At 37.1% G+C, this 16,543-nt stretch overlaps 1 long non-coding RNA gene across 1 annotated transcript; it reads left to right on the top strand.

Annotated features, from left to right (window-relative positions):
* The first annotated feature begins 3,405 nt into the window (after positions 1–3,405).
* Positions 3,406–12,771, top strand: LOC310898356. The gene is made up of 3 exons (XR_014583215.1): positions 3,406–3,490; positions 4,226–4,322; positions 8,980–12,771. It is a non-coding gene; the product is annotated as an uncharacterized lncRNA (long non-coding RNA).
* The last annotated feature ends 3,772 nt before the right edge of the window (positions 12,772–16,543 follow it).

Genomic DNA, 16,543 nt, shown 5'->3' with positions numbered 1-16,543 from the left:
AATAAAAACAGTACATTTCGCAATTTCATTACAACAGACTTTGCCCTACACAATCTACACCTCCACCTTTGCCTCCTTCCTTTAGGGTAGCTAAGCCCTTTGCCACGTACCCCAGCTGCTTTAGCACCAAATACCTTAATAAGGCTGAGCAGATGTATTATTTAGACAAAAGATATAACACACCAGTAAACTCATTTTTGGTCAGTCTCTAAAAGGAAACAAGTCTTTAACTTACAGAACACCTAACTTCTTAGAATTACAGAACAGCTTGGGTTGGAAGATAACTTAAAAATCATCTAGTTCCACCTCCCTTGCCACGGGCAGGGATGCCACCCACTAGATCAGGCTGCCCAGGGACTCAACTAACCTGGTCTTGAACACCTCCAGGGATGGGACATCCACAACTTCTCTGGGCAACCTGTTCCAGTGCCTCACCACCCTCTGAGTGAAGAATTTCCTCTTCACATCTTATCTAAATCTCTCCTAAGCCTTTTAGTTTAAAACAATTCCCCCTTCTCCTATCATTATCTGCCCCGGCAAAAAGTTGCTCTTCACCTTTTTTATAAGCCCCCTTTAAGTACTGATAAGCTGCAATAAGGTCACCCTGGAACCTTTTCTTCTTCAGGCTGAACATCCCCAGCTCTCCCCGCCTTTCTTCGTAGGAAAGGTGCTCCAGCCCTCTGATCAACTTTGTGGCCCTCCTCTGGGCCTGCTCTAAAAGATCCACATTTTTCTTGTGCTGGGTGCTCCAGGCCTGGATGCAGCACTCCAGGTGGGGCCTCACAAGGGCAGAATAGAAGCAGGCAACCACCTCCCTCAACCTGCTGGCTATACCTCTTTTGATGCAGTTGGTCTTGCGGGCTGCAAGCACGCACTACTGGCTCATGGTGAGCTTTTCATCCACCAGAACCTCCAAGTCCTTCCCTGCAGGGCTGCTCTCAATGAGTTCTCTCACTCTGTAGTCCTGTCTGGGATTGCCCCAGCCCAGGTGCAGCACCTTGCACTAAGACTTGTTGAACCTTATTAGGTTCACATGGTCCCAATTTTCTAGTCACTAATTTAGAAATAACTATCTTGACTTGCAGGGAAACACCTTTAGCAGTATTTTGAAGCCTGCCAGGTGGTAGCCAGACTGCACTATTAAGTCCTCTTGTATAAACCTGTTGTTTTTTTTTTTTTAAATTGTTATTATTATTATTATTTGTTTCCTCAAAATGCTCATCGGGGGGTTTAAAGGCTGCCTGTAAAATTCATGTAAATTTTAAAATAATGCCTAATTTAGCAAGCCTTTAAGACACGGATTACTGCCTCCAGGCCCTTGCCCCCCCCCCCCCCAAAAAAAAAGAAGTAAAAGAGAAATAAAGATCTGAAATGAGGCTACCATGAATGCAACTCTGCAAACTGATCTGCACTCACTAAAATTATGAAGCTATACAACTACAGCAATTAAGTTTATGTGCTGTGTTTGAAAGTCTTTTACTTGGAGAATTCTTGGATGGAGATAAAACGTATATTACCTAGAAACCTAGTTAAGTATTTTGAATGTTCCAAATTATCTGAAATGTGGATTCAGAATATGCTGCGAGACAATGAAAGTATGCAGAAAGTATTTGAAGTTATTTAAGGAAAAATGAGAGAAAAATTACTAGTTCATTTTCAGTGAGAGTTAGATTCTTAAGCTATTTAGGCACTTCTAGTTTGGAACTCCAGTTCAGGTGCCTAAATGGCACACTTGAATATCTCTGAAAATATGACACCAAGTCATGTATGGATCCCATAGGATCAGGATTTTATTGTTTTTTATTTATTGTTTGTATTTATTGTTTATTATTTATTTTTATAATCTTTTTTATTGTTATTATTTGACTCCATCACTGAAACGTGCATTGATATGAAGTATATGAAACACCTCTTAACAGAGCTAACAGGGAAGGCTTGTCTGATTTAATATGAACATATTTTTTTTTTATTTTTGCTCTACTCAATAAAATATACACATCTTTCAAACTGAAAAAAAACTTCCCCCCCTAAGCGAAAGAAAAAAAACCAACACCCATAATTAGTGGGAAAAAAACACACACACACAAAACCTTTAATTAACTAAAATTGTTGAAGATTTGCATTATATTTTTTTTCAATTATCTTCAAATTCTAATGCTACTTAATAGTGCATTTGAACCACTTAATCATTTGCCGTTTACCATGCTGTTTTTTAACTCTGTAATAGAGAAGCAAAAGGGTAGGTTGCAAGAAGCAGTACAAATGACAATGTGACAAGCAATTTTTGATGGCATACGACATATTGCATTTGAAAATATTCATTATGCAGGGAAAAGATTTGACATCATTCTCAATGATAGGAATGAATCTCAGATAGTTGGGCTCATGGCAGAACACCAGAAAGAGACACTAAAAGAATTTACATAGCTCATAATCTGATAATTTTAATCTTGCAGAGGTCTCAGGGAAGGCACTGATCTGAGTTAATTGAGAACGACAGCAGGGCTGAACCCTATTGTTTCATTTTTCTGGAAGAATGTTTTATCCTGCAAAGTATCTAATTTAAATCTAAATAGTAGAGGGCTTTCTCTTCTCCTTGCCCATGTTTAAATGTAAAGACATTATTGAATCCTTTGAGAAACTGTATATAAACACCAGACATCTATCTTCTTGATAAAAATTCAGTGTATGAGTCGGTGGAACCTTCCTGTTTTCCTGATTCAGTAGTTTAAGGATATTCCTAAACTATTCTCTTCATGACCTCTCCTTGATGTTAATCTCAGCTGCAGGACATTGGCTCGCAAGTCAAATCCAAACCCATGGCTGATGTGCTAGGCCTTTCTCTGATCTATGACCTAGCAGTTACAGTCTGAAAACCAGTGAAAAACAGCTTCAACTACCTCTGATCCATACCTGGCAGTGTTTATGCTGCTAGTGCCTTTCTGGACAAAGTCAAATGTATTAGTTTACAATGCCTTTGGTGGTTTCAGTTAATCTGGTAGGGTTTGCACTTAAATAGAAGAGAAGCTCAACCACAGTCAATTACCTGATCTCAAATGGGAACTGTGACTGCAGTTAACAGGAGTAAGAACATGCTTTCTAAACTGCCTCTGCTCTGCAGGTAGCAGGGATAGATCCTTTACCTCCTTTCTTTGCATCCATGTGGCAAACGTTTGCACACATTCCCCAGAAATCTTAATTTTGGTAGTGTTGTGAGCTACCCTAAATTAGTGCATTTGTTCTGTCAGCCTGTAGCACAGACATTCACTGTATTGAATCACTAAGATGTGTTATTAGAACTGAGGAGAGGTGTGATTTCAGACTGTTCTATAGTGATCTGTGAGACACTTCTAAGTAAACTTGTGGGCAAATAAATACTTATTACTCAGGTAGTATTTTGTATTACAGTTTTGAGGTACCTTGTTTTTGTCACATTGAGGAGCCCAACCACCTGACACAGGATTTTAGATAAGGCAATGACTGCCTAAAGGTAAGTATTATGATATGACTACATACTATACTGCATCTAGTCCTTTCTATTAGTTTTATTGCAGTGACTAGATAGCATTACTATTTGAAAACATAAGACATATACAGTAATGTATTGATGTTCAATCACAAGTGTTTTTCCTTACCATGACCTGACATGAAATCATGCTTCTTAGCATGAACTGCAAGATATTCAGCTTCTTTAACATGATAGGGCAAATCTTTTATTATAATTTCTCTTCCTTTTTAATTGGTGAAAACTTAATTGCTAAATTCAGGATGACAAGGAAGTCATTTGTTTCAGTGTTGAGAGAACAATTTCCTTGCATTCTTTTTAATTACACAGTAGTCATTACTGTTTTGCTTAAAAGCTTTCATAACTGAGATTATTGTGGTAAGAGCACATTACTACTAAGACTTCTTACTCAGTGTCTGTTAGAAGAGAGTCCATGTAACATCAGAGGATATCTGCGATGTTTTTATACAATTCATAATCATGTCTACATATTTACTTCCTTTTCAAATTAAATTCTTTATTTAAATCATGTTTTTCTCAACATATGACAGATGACATATATATGTATATTAAGGTTTATTTTGAAAGACTAGGGGCTTTACATAAAATGCATAAAAGTATCTACATGTTTTTAAAGCCAGCCCTGCAGCTGCTGTAGTATTGTTGATATCCATCATCTAAACAATTATACTAAGAGATGAATTTTTGTCTCACCCTTAGGTGATATCTGTATAGGTCTGAATTCCACTAGATAAAGCCACTGCAAACTTTGTTGTTGCGGAACAGGAGAACCTGCTAGTCTACGGCAGTGAAAAGAGTAAGTTGCAAGGACAAGAGGAATTAAAGTAGAAATTGTCAGAAGCTCTCAAATCTTGTTGACAATAGAGATATTTCCATGTTCCCAGGTCCAGCTAACAAAAAGTCAGACTACCCAATAGACACACATAAAGGCAAGACACATATGTACCCCATGGGCTGCAGCTCTCATCAGGTCACCTGCTCCTATGTGGTTCCCTCTTCATGGGCTACAGCTCCAACCCAGAGTCAGCTCTTGCAGGGGTTCTCCACAGGCCACAGCCTCCTCCAAGCCACATCCACCTGCTCCACCAAGGGCTCCTCCACGGGCTGCAGCGTGGAGATCTGCTCTGCTGTGGTACACCATGGGCTGCAGGGGGACAGCCTGCTACACCAGGAGCCTCTCCACAGGCTGGAGGGGAACTTCTGCTCCGTACCTGGAGCACCACCTGCCCGGAGCACCTCCTGCCCTCCTTCTGCACTGATCTTGGTGTCTGCCTGGCTGTTTCTCACTCATCTCTCTCCCTGCTGCTGTTGAGCAGCAGTTTTTTTCCTTTCTTAAATATGCTCTCACACAGGCGCAAACAACATCATTTATTGGCTCAGCTCTGGCTAGCGGAGGGCCCCTTATCTAACATGGGGCAGCTTCTGGATTCCAGAAGCCACCCCTGTAGCCCCCTGCTACCAAAGCCTTGCCACATAAACCCACTACAATGAGTTAAGGATTTTTTTTTTTTAATACATAAACATTTGGGTATGCTGACCCAGAAAGTTCACATCTAAAGAAGACATCACAATTGTAATATCAAATGGAGCTTAAAAAAGTATCTGTGGTTGCTAAAAAAGGAGTGTGGGGAAAAAAAAAAATACTAGAAAGATTATCAATGGCAAGTGATGTTTCCCTCTGCTTCCAAAGGGATTATAAATACATAGACTGATGCCAGAATCACTGAGAAGGCAGTATATATTGGGAATGACAGAGCCAAAACGCTAGTATCTCAACTTTTACATCCCAAACAAGTTCGAGAAGTAGAGATCTATTCTGTTTAAAGATGCTCCTAGCTTGGCTAAATTTGGAATTCCCAGTAAGACTTGTTTCTGTCATTTACAAATGAAAAGCCTTTTCAAACCTTCCTTGCTTCTGTCATGCTGCATAGTCTGGCTGTCACTCTTGGCCTGGATTACATTGTTGAAAGCAAATCTGTGTCATTGACCTTACCAGCAAGGTTGAATATGCCATGGAATGTCATCCCAAGGGACATCATTTAGAAGTTCTCTGTGACACTTGTTGTCACTGACACAGTAACTATGAGGTAGTGATGATAAATTGTCAGAATTAATGAATATTGAAATATGTTCCAAAAGACATTTTGTACTGAGGGCTGCAAAGAGGGTTAACAGATGAGTAAGCCAATTAATGCTACCACATGTACATAATACAGGAAAAATAGTTTCAGAAAGCAGTGGAATGGTTTTGGCTTGCCATTTGGAAAGCTCATCTATCAACTCTGGTGAAGGATTCTAAACACCCAGATGTTATAAAAAATGCAGGCCAATAGTATACACAGCCAAATAAGAGTTTATGGACCTAACCTGAGGTATCTGTTTGGGGGTTATAAGTTTCTCTTTCATATCAAGACAGAAAAACATTTTGCTAAATAGGGGCTTTATTGAAGTATTCCATGAGTAAGTCAGATGGGGGCAAGTACAGTACTATAAATTATTGTTAACAATCAATATTTATTACTAATTCTCATTGATAACATGTTTTTACTGTACAAAATATGGCAATACTATATTCTCAGAAGGATAAGGATAAAATTAAGAAATGAGTAACTCAGAGCTTTACCACACTGGATTTTATTCTTCCCATTCTCTTATTGATGTAATTATTAATAACTTCATAGAAGAATGTCATTTTTTACGAAGTTTTAAATGAGAAAAATTTGGATCAGGGAGTATACTACTTACAAATAAATTAACATTAAAACCTGAAGCAGAACTTGGAGAGAGAACAGAACATTAAGACCATCAGTAGCAATGCAGAGAAGAGATAAAGTAAAAAATTAAGTCTACATTGTATAAGGTCTTCAAGATGGAGATCCTATATCTATTGCATTGTGAAAAAGGGCATCAGTACCTGGACTCTTCACTGATGTGTAAAAGAAGAAATGAGAGATGAAGAAGATAATTTTAGGAGCTGTGACTTGAATAGATTAAAGAGCTAAGATTAGCATCAGAGAGACTAAAGAAGAAGTTGTAATCAAGGTAAAAGGTAAAAGTTAATCTGCTACTGATGCAGCTAGCAATGGTATGTGGAACTAAGTATTTCAGTAAAGTATTCAGCATGGAAGGTTGAAGATTTTACAGTAACTTATCTTTAAAGACAGTTATTCACTTCCATTACTTCACTTATTATTCATGGGGTTATTGGAGAAAGGCATCGATGTTAATCAACATATAACTGATTCACCTTGTATGTATATTGCAAAGGAGACGTGAGCACCTGTAAAAGTAGAATTAATGCCACTGCAGGGCAAACAAAAAAAATAGAGTATTTCCGTATAACAAAATGACGGTGTGATTACAATGCATGTTTACTGACAAGTGCCAGCTTGATTTAGCTCATACTATCAATGGACTCATCTGCTTAAGTTTCTGCTAACAACCCCAACCCTCCCAGAAAGTTGCTTAACCATTCTGAAGACCTCCCTGACCTGCATTCATGTCATGTTGCCTCTTTATTAGCTAACTTAAGCTCATGTAATTTTGTTACTTTTTTCTTTTCTTTTCTTTTTTTTTTTTCCCTGAATCATACTGAATAAGCATTCAGTACTTCTGAATTCAGTGATGTTCATTTCAGTTAAAGAATCATTGACTGAAGTCACAGACTGTTTATATTGCTGGCACATGCACTAAATATACTGTGATTACACACTGACCTAGGGTGACTGAAAGACACTGGCAAAAGGGGCTACTTTTCTAGCAGGTGTGCACTGCAGCTGATCTCTGTGACTCTGCCCATCCCCTCCTTACTGTGTGGTTGGAAGAGGTCTGAGTAACCGTCTGTTTTGCTAAATCCCTTCAGACCAATGCAACAATGCTGCCTAGCAGCAGTTTTAACAGTTACAAAATGAACACAATATTTATTGGTAATACATTTATAATGCACTCTGTCCTAACAAAATCTTTCTTGTTCATTGTGTCACAAATACTAAAATGCTTTTCCCTTTCTAAGGTGTTTTATTATATTCAATAAAATATAGGTTAGTCTTATCCATAAAATTATTTATTACTGTTTAAAATCACATGATGAATCTTCATTGCTTACATTCTGAAAAGGCTGGCCTTTAATATAAACAAAACTGGGAGAATTTATGTTTTGAATAGACAGGTTCAGCAAAACTTTCAGTATGCTTCCTAACATCGTCACATTTAATTGCACTAAATTAGATAAGGCTCAGGTTTGATACCAGCTAATAGAATATAAGTAAAATGCTTTATATATATTGCTTTAACTGCAGTTTTCTTTTAGTAGGGCATATGTTTTTGGTAGTATATTTGGAACTTGGGATCAGATGCAGTATCAACTATTTTACTGGCAGCATGATACTGACATGGATGAAAAACCATGCTTTGTACAAGTGTAGAAAGCCTTTCTAACATGTGGCTCAAACGGAACAAATGCAGTCTTATAATGGTGTCTGTAAAGCCTCTTCTTCACTTGTGAGCAAAACTATGTCAGTAAGGGATTGAATCTCTTGTCACTCTTAGCTGCCTGAAGCTACAAACAGGCACCTCTGCTGCTGATGATATACCAGTCCTAGTTATCTATCCCTTTTCCATTAGCTAGAGCTCACTCCTTTCCACAGCTCAGTTCATGAAGTGTTTCTGGCAAATTCTGTCTAATCCACGTTCAGAAGAAAGTCAGTCAAATTTTCAGATGATACAGAGAAAAACAAAACAAAACAAAACTAAAAAAAACAGACTGCTTATAACAGAGACCACCACAGAATTACTACCATCAGGTTAGCAATTGAGCTTAAAAAGTGTGTATGTAGGTCTCAACTATCTTGTCTCAGAAGTAGTCCCAAGTCATCTACAATTTAGCTGAACTTTCTGACAGTGGCACAGACTCCAGCACAGAAAGGATTAGGAACAATTGTCAACACAGCTAGATCTGAAAGAGGGTATCTGCCTGCAGCCTCAAGCCAACTATTTAAATTGCTTGTGCTTACCTGGGTGATTTTGCCTGAAGTGGATGAGGGATCACTCACATGAACCACTCTGCTGGAGGTTACTGCCCTCCCAGTTCTCCTGGCAAAAGGGTAATAATGAGCAGCTGGAGGGCATAACTGTAACAGAGGTCTTCCACCTGCATGCCAGTTGTAGCGTGATGGCTGCCTACAATCTGTTTGACATAACTATGCTAGCTTTAGTTTGTAATGTAGACCTAGGTTAATTAAAGTTGCTTTCTAAGTTGTTCTGTATATAAATCCTTAACTGTTTGTGATTGAATCTGTATTTTTATATATCTATATTTCCAGGTGAATGTTCCTTAATATTAGTACAGATTTTAATAAATAAAAATATAATATTATTTCTCATAATATAATAAATCTAGATAAAAGCACATATTATTGTGGCATTTCTTCTAAGATGTTTTTCCATTACTGTAGGACTTTGATCCTATCAATAGCAAGTACTAAGACAAGGAAGAGGCAGAAAAAGGCTGAAGAGAAACATGCAGTTGTCATTGCAAGATTTGTTCAGCTTTCCTACAAGAAAGTGAGTAAAATATCTCTGATCTTATATAAACTAATTGAAAAGTAAACTTTATAGGAAAAGCATACCTAATGATCATGGAGAACCCACAGCACAATAATCAATTGCTTGTTTGTTGAGATTCTGAAACGGCTTATAAATGAATGTCTTTGGCATTCATTTTCATTTGGTGGTAGGCAGCCAGAGTCACTTAGTCATTCTGAGGTACAGCTGAATGATGTGTGTCCAGTTACACAATAAGTTCATCTCCACACACACAAAGGAGCACAGTGGAAAAATGGCACGTGGGGGAACCCAAGTTATACCCTTACCCGGCTGTTCCCAGGCCTATCATGGGAGAGTGATAAACCCATAAGAAAGGTCATCTCCACAAACATGAAAGAGCAAGGAGGAACAATAACTTGCAGAGGAAACTTCTCAAACAAGCTGGAGAAATGCACATCCTTCACTTGCCCTCCCTTGGCCATCTCAAGAGACCATCAGTTCCGGTGTTCAGCTGTGACACTCTCTCAGATGAGTCAAGGGGAGCAACTCTGGTTTGCATCTCAGGCTGAGGGGAAGCACATTTGGGGATTGTACAAGACAACGGGATGTTTAGGGAAGGACCAAAGGTGAGGAAAGGGTGATTTGAGTGTTTTGGGGAGGAAAAAGCATGGAAAATAGAGGGAGAAGGGGATAAGAGAGTTGTTGCTTGTAAACTGTGCTGGTCAGTATATATGGTCAGTATATATGCCTAGCCATGTTTTACACACACCATAACCATACTCCACCTTGTCTTCCCATAAAACTCTGCTTCTATATAATGGGACTCTTGTGTATGAATGTATGTATACAGAGGTCTAAATTCCTGTGACTGGAGTGAAACCATAGGCCAGAGAGAGCCTGTGTGTCTGGGTTGCCAGCAATGGTAGTGAGTGAGGGTACACAAGTCAGTGCTTGAGCAAGTATCAAGTCAGACTAGCCAGGGAGTAGCTTAACTCCCTTGGGACCAGATATTCATATGTGTGTGTCTGTGGTTGAGGCAGTTGAAGGAGCCAGTTACTGTAGAGACCAGGGGAGTCCTGGCCAGCTGCTGGAGAGACTGTGGGCTGTGGAGGTTGGTTGGGAGACCCATTTGTGTGCATGCATATCTACATGGAAGACAATGGGGGAGAGCACTAGTGCCTATAGTGCTGCTTAATGCATTACTGCTTACTGTACATGTAAGTCTGAGCACAGGCAGCTGGAGTGGGGTTGTGGCTTTGGAGGTGACATGCCCAGGTGTGAGCAACTGAGAAGACTGGGATCCAGGAGCAGCTATTGTGAAGACTGTCTGAGTCCAGCTGCTGGAGGGATTATATACATGTATGTATTCTCACTATTGGATCTTCATCCTGATCAGCCACACAAAGGAACAGGATGAGGCTCTTTGTACTGTTTGTATTTTTGCAAGTACTGCATGTGCCTGTATGCACATGCATACAGTGTGGCTTGCTATGTATGCATGTGAATGTGTATTGTATATGTGTGTTTATGGGTGCATCTATTGGGAATACATGCTCCTAGTTGAACCTAGGGGCATGAAGCTGTGACAGCCTTGCCTCTGTTGGTTGGTTTAGATAAGATGAAATTGACTTATCTGCATAAGGATTACATATGGTATTTTAAATGCATTTATTAATTTTGGGGGGAGGACATGTAATTTCTTTTTTTTTACATAAAATGATTTTATTACCTATGTACTCTTAATAAAATATTTCTTGCACGGAATGTTCTTAACTAAACAACTAAACCACGTAATTTGTTAGACCTGCTTTTGCAGAAGTAGGCCCAGACATGAAAAATTTTAGTGGCAGTAATAAGGTGCTTCCAAAAAATGTCCCAGAGATTGATAGTCATGAAGGGACTGACAGACAAGATAAGGATGGTATCACCTGAAGTACGCCCAGCCTTACTGTCTCTGGAAGACCCTTTGTCTTCAGAATTATCATCACTGCAAATGATGCTGCTATAGAAAATTAAGGTACACCTGAAATCAGGCAATGATCTTAAATGGTTTCCCTGGATTCTTGATCTGAGTCCACATTTTCTTGGACTGTAACCAAACAAGATGTAATGTTGCGCATGTGTGTCTGAGAGCACATAATAATATATCTTTCAAGGTGAAAACAAACAAATTATTCATATACATTTATTAGGACTTATAATTTCCTCTTGAACAGGGGTAAAATGTATTTTTGCTTCAGCAAACCTTAAAATTCTTCTGTCACTCTTAAAATAATCAAACAGCTGGCTGCATCTTCTAAATTGCAGGCATAATTGTATTATTTTAAGGTCAATTATCACGTTAAAGCATTTTCACTTTGCTTAGAAACAGTTATCTAACTATGACTGGTGGTTTTTTTTTTTCCTCAAACCTTGAAATATTTAAATGTGATTAAATTGATTTAATATATGATATTCCCACCTGCATGTCATTTCTGATGTACATCTGCCACACACAAAATTAAAAGATAAGTAACATGATTACAATCAAATTAGTGAGCCTGTGCAAGTAAATGAGATTGCAAATCTTGATGAGTGAAAACTGAACTTCCTAGCGAGACCACTTTGCATCGCATTAGCTTAAAATGAATTTTCAACTTTCATATAGATACTGACTGTAAAATCCAGGCTTTGTAACCATACTGTACAAGTGCAGAAAACTTTCCCTCTGCTGTGGGGCAGATTACTAGTTATTTCTTGCCAGAACTTTTCACCTGCTATTTAATTTAAAAAAATGAATAACTCATCCAGATTAATTATTTATCAAAACAGAAGAACTAAGCTTTTAGGGCACAGAATTGATTCAAGAAGAGTAACAGAAGGTGAAGAATATTTTTTTTTTCATTGTGTTTGGGGACAAGGGTTAAATAGAAGAATCAATACTGAAAAAGTACCGTGTGTATTATCAAAAAATTATGTGTGCTCAAAAAAGTGAAGTTGCATCAGGGTGCAGTAAAATAAGGGATAATAAAGTATATAAAGTACATACACCACACACACACACATATATATATATATACACACACACGTGCATAAAAGACATTTTCCTATGAAAACACTCCATAACTCAAGGGAGTAGCTTAAGTTTGTGGTCCTGCAGAAGAGGTTGCTTTTAACCTTAGACAACTTGATTTTCAACAAAAATATATATTCTGATTGTTTTCAGATTTAACTGCAAAATGATGTGCATCTGTACATGTAGCAGTTTTAGGTACTGCTGTTCAGGTCAGTTTATATTCTGTGTTAAGTAAGCCTGGTTGTGCTGCAGTGCCACTGAATTTTGACACTAGCAACAGAAAAGTGTAGCTTGACAGAACCTGGAATTCTGACAAAGTAATTCCTGGGGATTTCAAATTGGAGCTCAGCTGAATTGCATTTTAAGTTCTGTTAAAGAGTAGCAAAAAATGAATCACATTTAAGTTTGGTATTAATCATCCACTACTTTGATCTCAGTGAAATCCCCTGAAATTTAACTTGATAAAGCCTATTCCAGGCTAAGTTGTTTTCAATAGGCTTTATAATTATTGTAATGAAAAGGTTTTAAAATTATGGCATTGAAAAATGGATTCTCTATCACTCCCTATCTTTATATCAATATTCGCTTCTATTGAAAGATATGCTGTAGCTCATATAGTATTGCACATTTGACAGAGAAATTACTATGGAAGGTATTTTTCCAGAATATTTTCAGGAAGCTGTCCTACTTTAAGTTGTGAATTTTAGAAAAGATACATAATTTATTTTGAGTGATCAAATCTTCAGAACATTCTGGTCTACCTAGGGTAAGTAAATAAATGTGTAAATATATATATATATATATATATCAGTGATACTCTGGTGGGAAAAATTAAATTAATTGTATTATGATGGATTTATGGATTTACAGGTTCCACATATAGTGCGCACTTTATTTTCTTCTCCTTCCCTTCTTAGCATCCTGGTTAGTATGGAAGCTATTAAGCCCATAAGAGGACCAGAACTGACCACCGTTATACCACCATTATATATTTATGTGGCTTTATTTATTAGTTTTTTGTCTTAGTTCATGAAGATCACTGATTTTGGGCTTGAATCTGTATCATTGCATATTGTCTTACTTTATTAGCAAGTATTTTATTATTACTTATAGAATATATTATTATTTCCTCCCAGAACATTCAAATTTATCCAAACCCAGGGACAAGTAATAGCATAAAGCTGTTTTAAAACAAATTATTTCACACAAAATAGAATTTTTAAAAACTTTATTAATAACTAGGGAAGGTATAGCCAGTAGCTTTACCTTTTATATATTCCTGTACAACAAGAGAAATACGAAACAAAATATGTTTTGTCATTTTTAGAAATCTCATTGTAAAGATCTCTGTGTCATTAAGGTTACAGACCAGAAGAGAGTTTGAATCTTTAATGGGAAACATCAGTTTTATGAAATGGCATAAAAGGGAAGGCTTACAAAGAACATAGCTCTTGCAAACATGAAGAAAGAGTGAATGCAAAATCTCACAGCTGTTAAACTTAAATGCAGGCTACACTTCTTCAAAGATTATTCTTTATGTAGACCTGATAAAGCCAGAATGAGCTAGATGGCCATATACCTTTATTTATACAGAATTTTATATGTAAATCCTGTAGTTATTCAAGTATTACATTTATTATTATTATTATTATTATTTTTGGCAGAGAGTATATGGAAATCTATCAGTATCTCTAAAATCAATATCATCCCAAGATAGCTTCAGATGGGCTTTGGAACATGGCTTTCTAAAGGGTTCTTCTAATGGCAAACAATTTTTTGTTATTATTATTTTTATCATACCTAGTATAACAACAGTCTCTCTCAAGTGCTTTACCAGCAGGTGTACATACTTGTAAATGTACATCAGGACACTCAGACTATTTTATTTTCCTGTGTTCCAAGCTCAGAATCTTCATACCATTTCATTCCACTTCAGAGTGGCAAGAGAATAACATTTTGAATAAATATATGAAGTAAAACATTAAAAGGACCAACTGATACACTAGCTGCAAGTTCAGGAGAGTAGTTTCACTCCAGGATCATATGAGTATCATTTAATTTCAGCAAACAATTTATATTTAAGGATTATAACTAATAAGATTACAAATGCAAGTCAGGTTATTCTAAGAATCACTTACTGTTTGCCTTTGGTATTTAAAGACTGACAAGATTCTTGCTGTCACCCACAGAGGTGTATAATACAAAGGGTCTTTTTTACCCATGTTCACCATAATTTGCAAAACAGTGACACTTATTATAAGATAATAAGAGATCAGGAAATGTTTATAGTAAAATCAGAAGGTGAGATTATGGTCAAAAAAAGTGTGAGGCAGCTTTTCAGGTGGAAGGTCTTTATATGTGGTAATTATGACAAAAAAATAAAAAGTACTGCAAGCCTGGCTAGTGGGGGGAGGAGGGTGCAGTGGGGAGGGGGGACAATGAAGGGAGTAAGAAGAGATATGCCAGAAATGGTTTCTACTATTGCAAGTGCATTGTTTTAATTTGACTTTAAAGAGCTTTTTGCTACCTTCTTACATTGTGCATGTCAATGACAAACTCCTCTTATGTTTTCAGTCTCACAGAATTTTATTCAGAATTCCCTAGATACTAGAGCATAAGAATTAAGGTCAAGACTTGTAGATATCCTGTCACATCCAATATTCCTGCATAGCTCTCTGTGTCTAAGGACTTATAAACAGTTCCAGACTGCATTATTTGAAAATTAATGTGGATATTACAAGAACCACTCACTTAAATCATATGCAGTTAAGATATGGGTCAAGGTTAAAAGGGAAAATACTGCTTCTACAGGTGTGAAAGTTTAGGGCAGTTGCAGCAGGGAAAGCCCGTAGGCAAGCAGAATTTAAATTGGATACAGACACCATCTAAACAAAAACAAAATTCCACACACACATTGAAGCTACTTGCTAGCAACATGATGCATAAACAGTGGAATAAAGGGGTGTCAATTGGAGTTCATTGCTTGATGACAAATTGCATGGAGCCTCTCAGAAAAACAGTAAAGGAAGCAAAGTTTAAGGGAGTTTATCAGGAGTTTAGAGAAAGTATTGATAGGATGCTAAGATTAGGGGGTACTAAAGGAAGGCAAGTAAGACTCTAAGAGTAGTATGAATCTCAGAAGTCACAGAGAACATTGGAAGGTAATAGCACTAGGGAAATCACAATAAGAAATGGTAGCTTTTAAGGCTTAAGTTCTTCAGTTCAGCACTGAATATCTTAGATCTTTTCCTAAGCACATTGAATTGCATATCCAGATCTTTTGAGTTTCAACTGGCAGCTTTCTTTTTTTTTTCTCATGATTTTATTAAATATTGTATATGAGGAAAATACAATATAGACTGTAGTGTTTTGAGAAGTGTATTATATACAGTTTTTATTTAAGCTTATAAAAACCAAGTAAACCCACAACTAGCATTAAAGGATGCCTTTATCTTTTTTTGAGAGTCATTGAGTAGTCTAAAGAGCAGTATGACAGCTAAAAGAAGCATGAGTCATGTTAAAAAAATAGAAGCTTCCACCCATTCAAAAAATAATTTTGACACGGTCATTAACAAAGGAGTAGACTAAAACATCGTGGCTGTAGTAGGTGGCAAAATACTGGACCTCTCTGAATTTAAGACTGCTTTTGATGGGCCTGTGTACTCCCCACCAGGGCTGCGTAGCCATGGCTAAAGGTAACATGACTGTCACTGGGCCTCACTTCAAGGACCATCAATTTCCCCTGTCCACACCAACCCATCTATATATTTTTTTAACTCCAACAATTTTATTCAGAGAGTTTATATGGAAAATGTAAGCCCATAGGGTCTCCTGAGCTACTAAATCCAGTTCCATGCTAACTGTACTATACTTACTGCTTTATTTCAAATTTGATCAAGATCTGTCTTAAAACTAATTTGCTTCTGGGCCTCTTTCAATCCTTGTATAAGGCTGATGGACAGCTGGGAGTTTTTTATTTGCTTGCTTTTAGTTTCCAGCCTATTATTTTTATTTCTACAGCTCATTTTCTTCACAGGCCCTTGGGACTCGGTAGTTTACCTCTTACAAACCCAGATGCATTACACTCTGTGCTTTTGGAAAAGTTTCTTAACAAGTTTAGGCTGCATATAGATTGTTTCTACCTTTGCGCTGTCTAGAAAATTATTTGAAAAAAAAAAAAAAGAATAAAATCCTTATCTTAATGGTATATCTGACTAGTTTGTATACAGCAATTTGAGGTCATTTTTAGCTCCACTCTTAATAGATCTTGCTATCTTTTATGTCTCATACTAATGTTCTCTTGATATCCTCATCATTCATATGCTTAAATAAACACTTTATTGTACTGGGTTCAAGAAGTTAAATTCCTATTTCTAAGGAAAAAAAAGTATTGTTTATTGTTAAATGAACTATTCAAT

The sequence above is a fragment of the Anser anser genome (assembly GCF_964211835.1).
Source record: "Anser anser genome assembly, chromosome: 4".
NCBI classification, from domain to species: domain Eukaryota; kingdom Metazoa; phylum Chordata; class Aves; order Anseriformes; family Anatidae; genus Anser; species Anser anser.
This window is presented reverse-complemented; position numbering and strand designations above follow the sequence as displayed.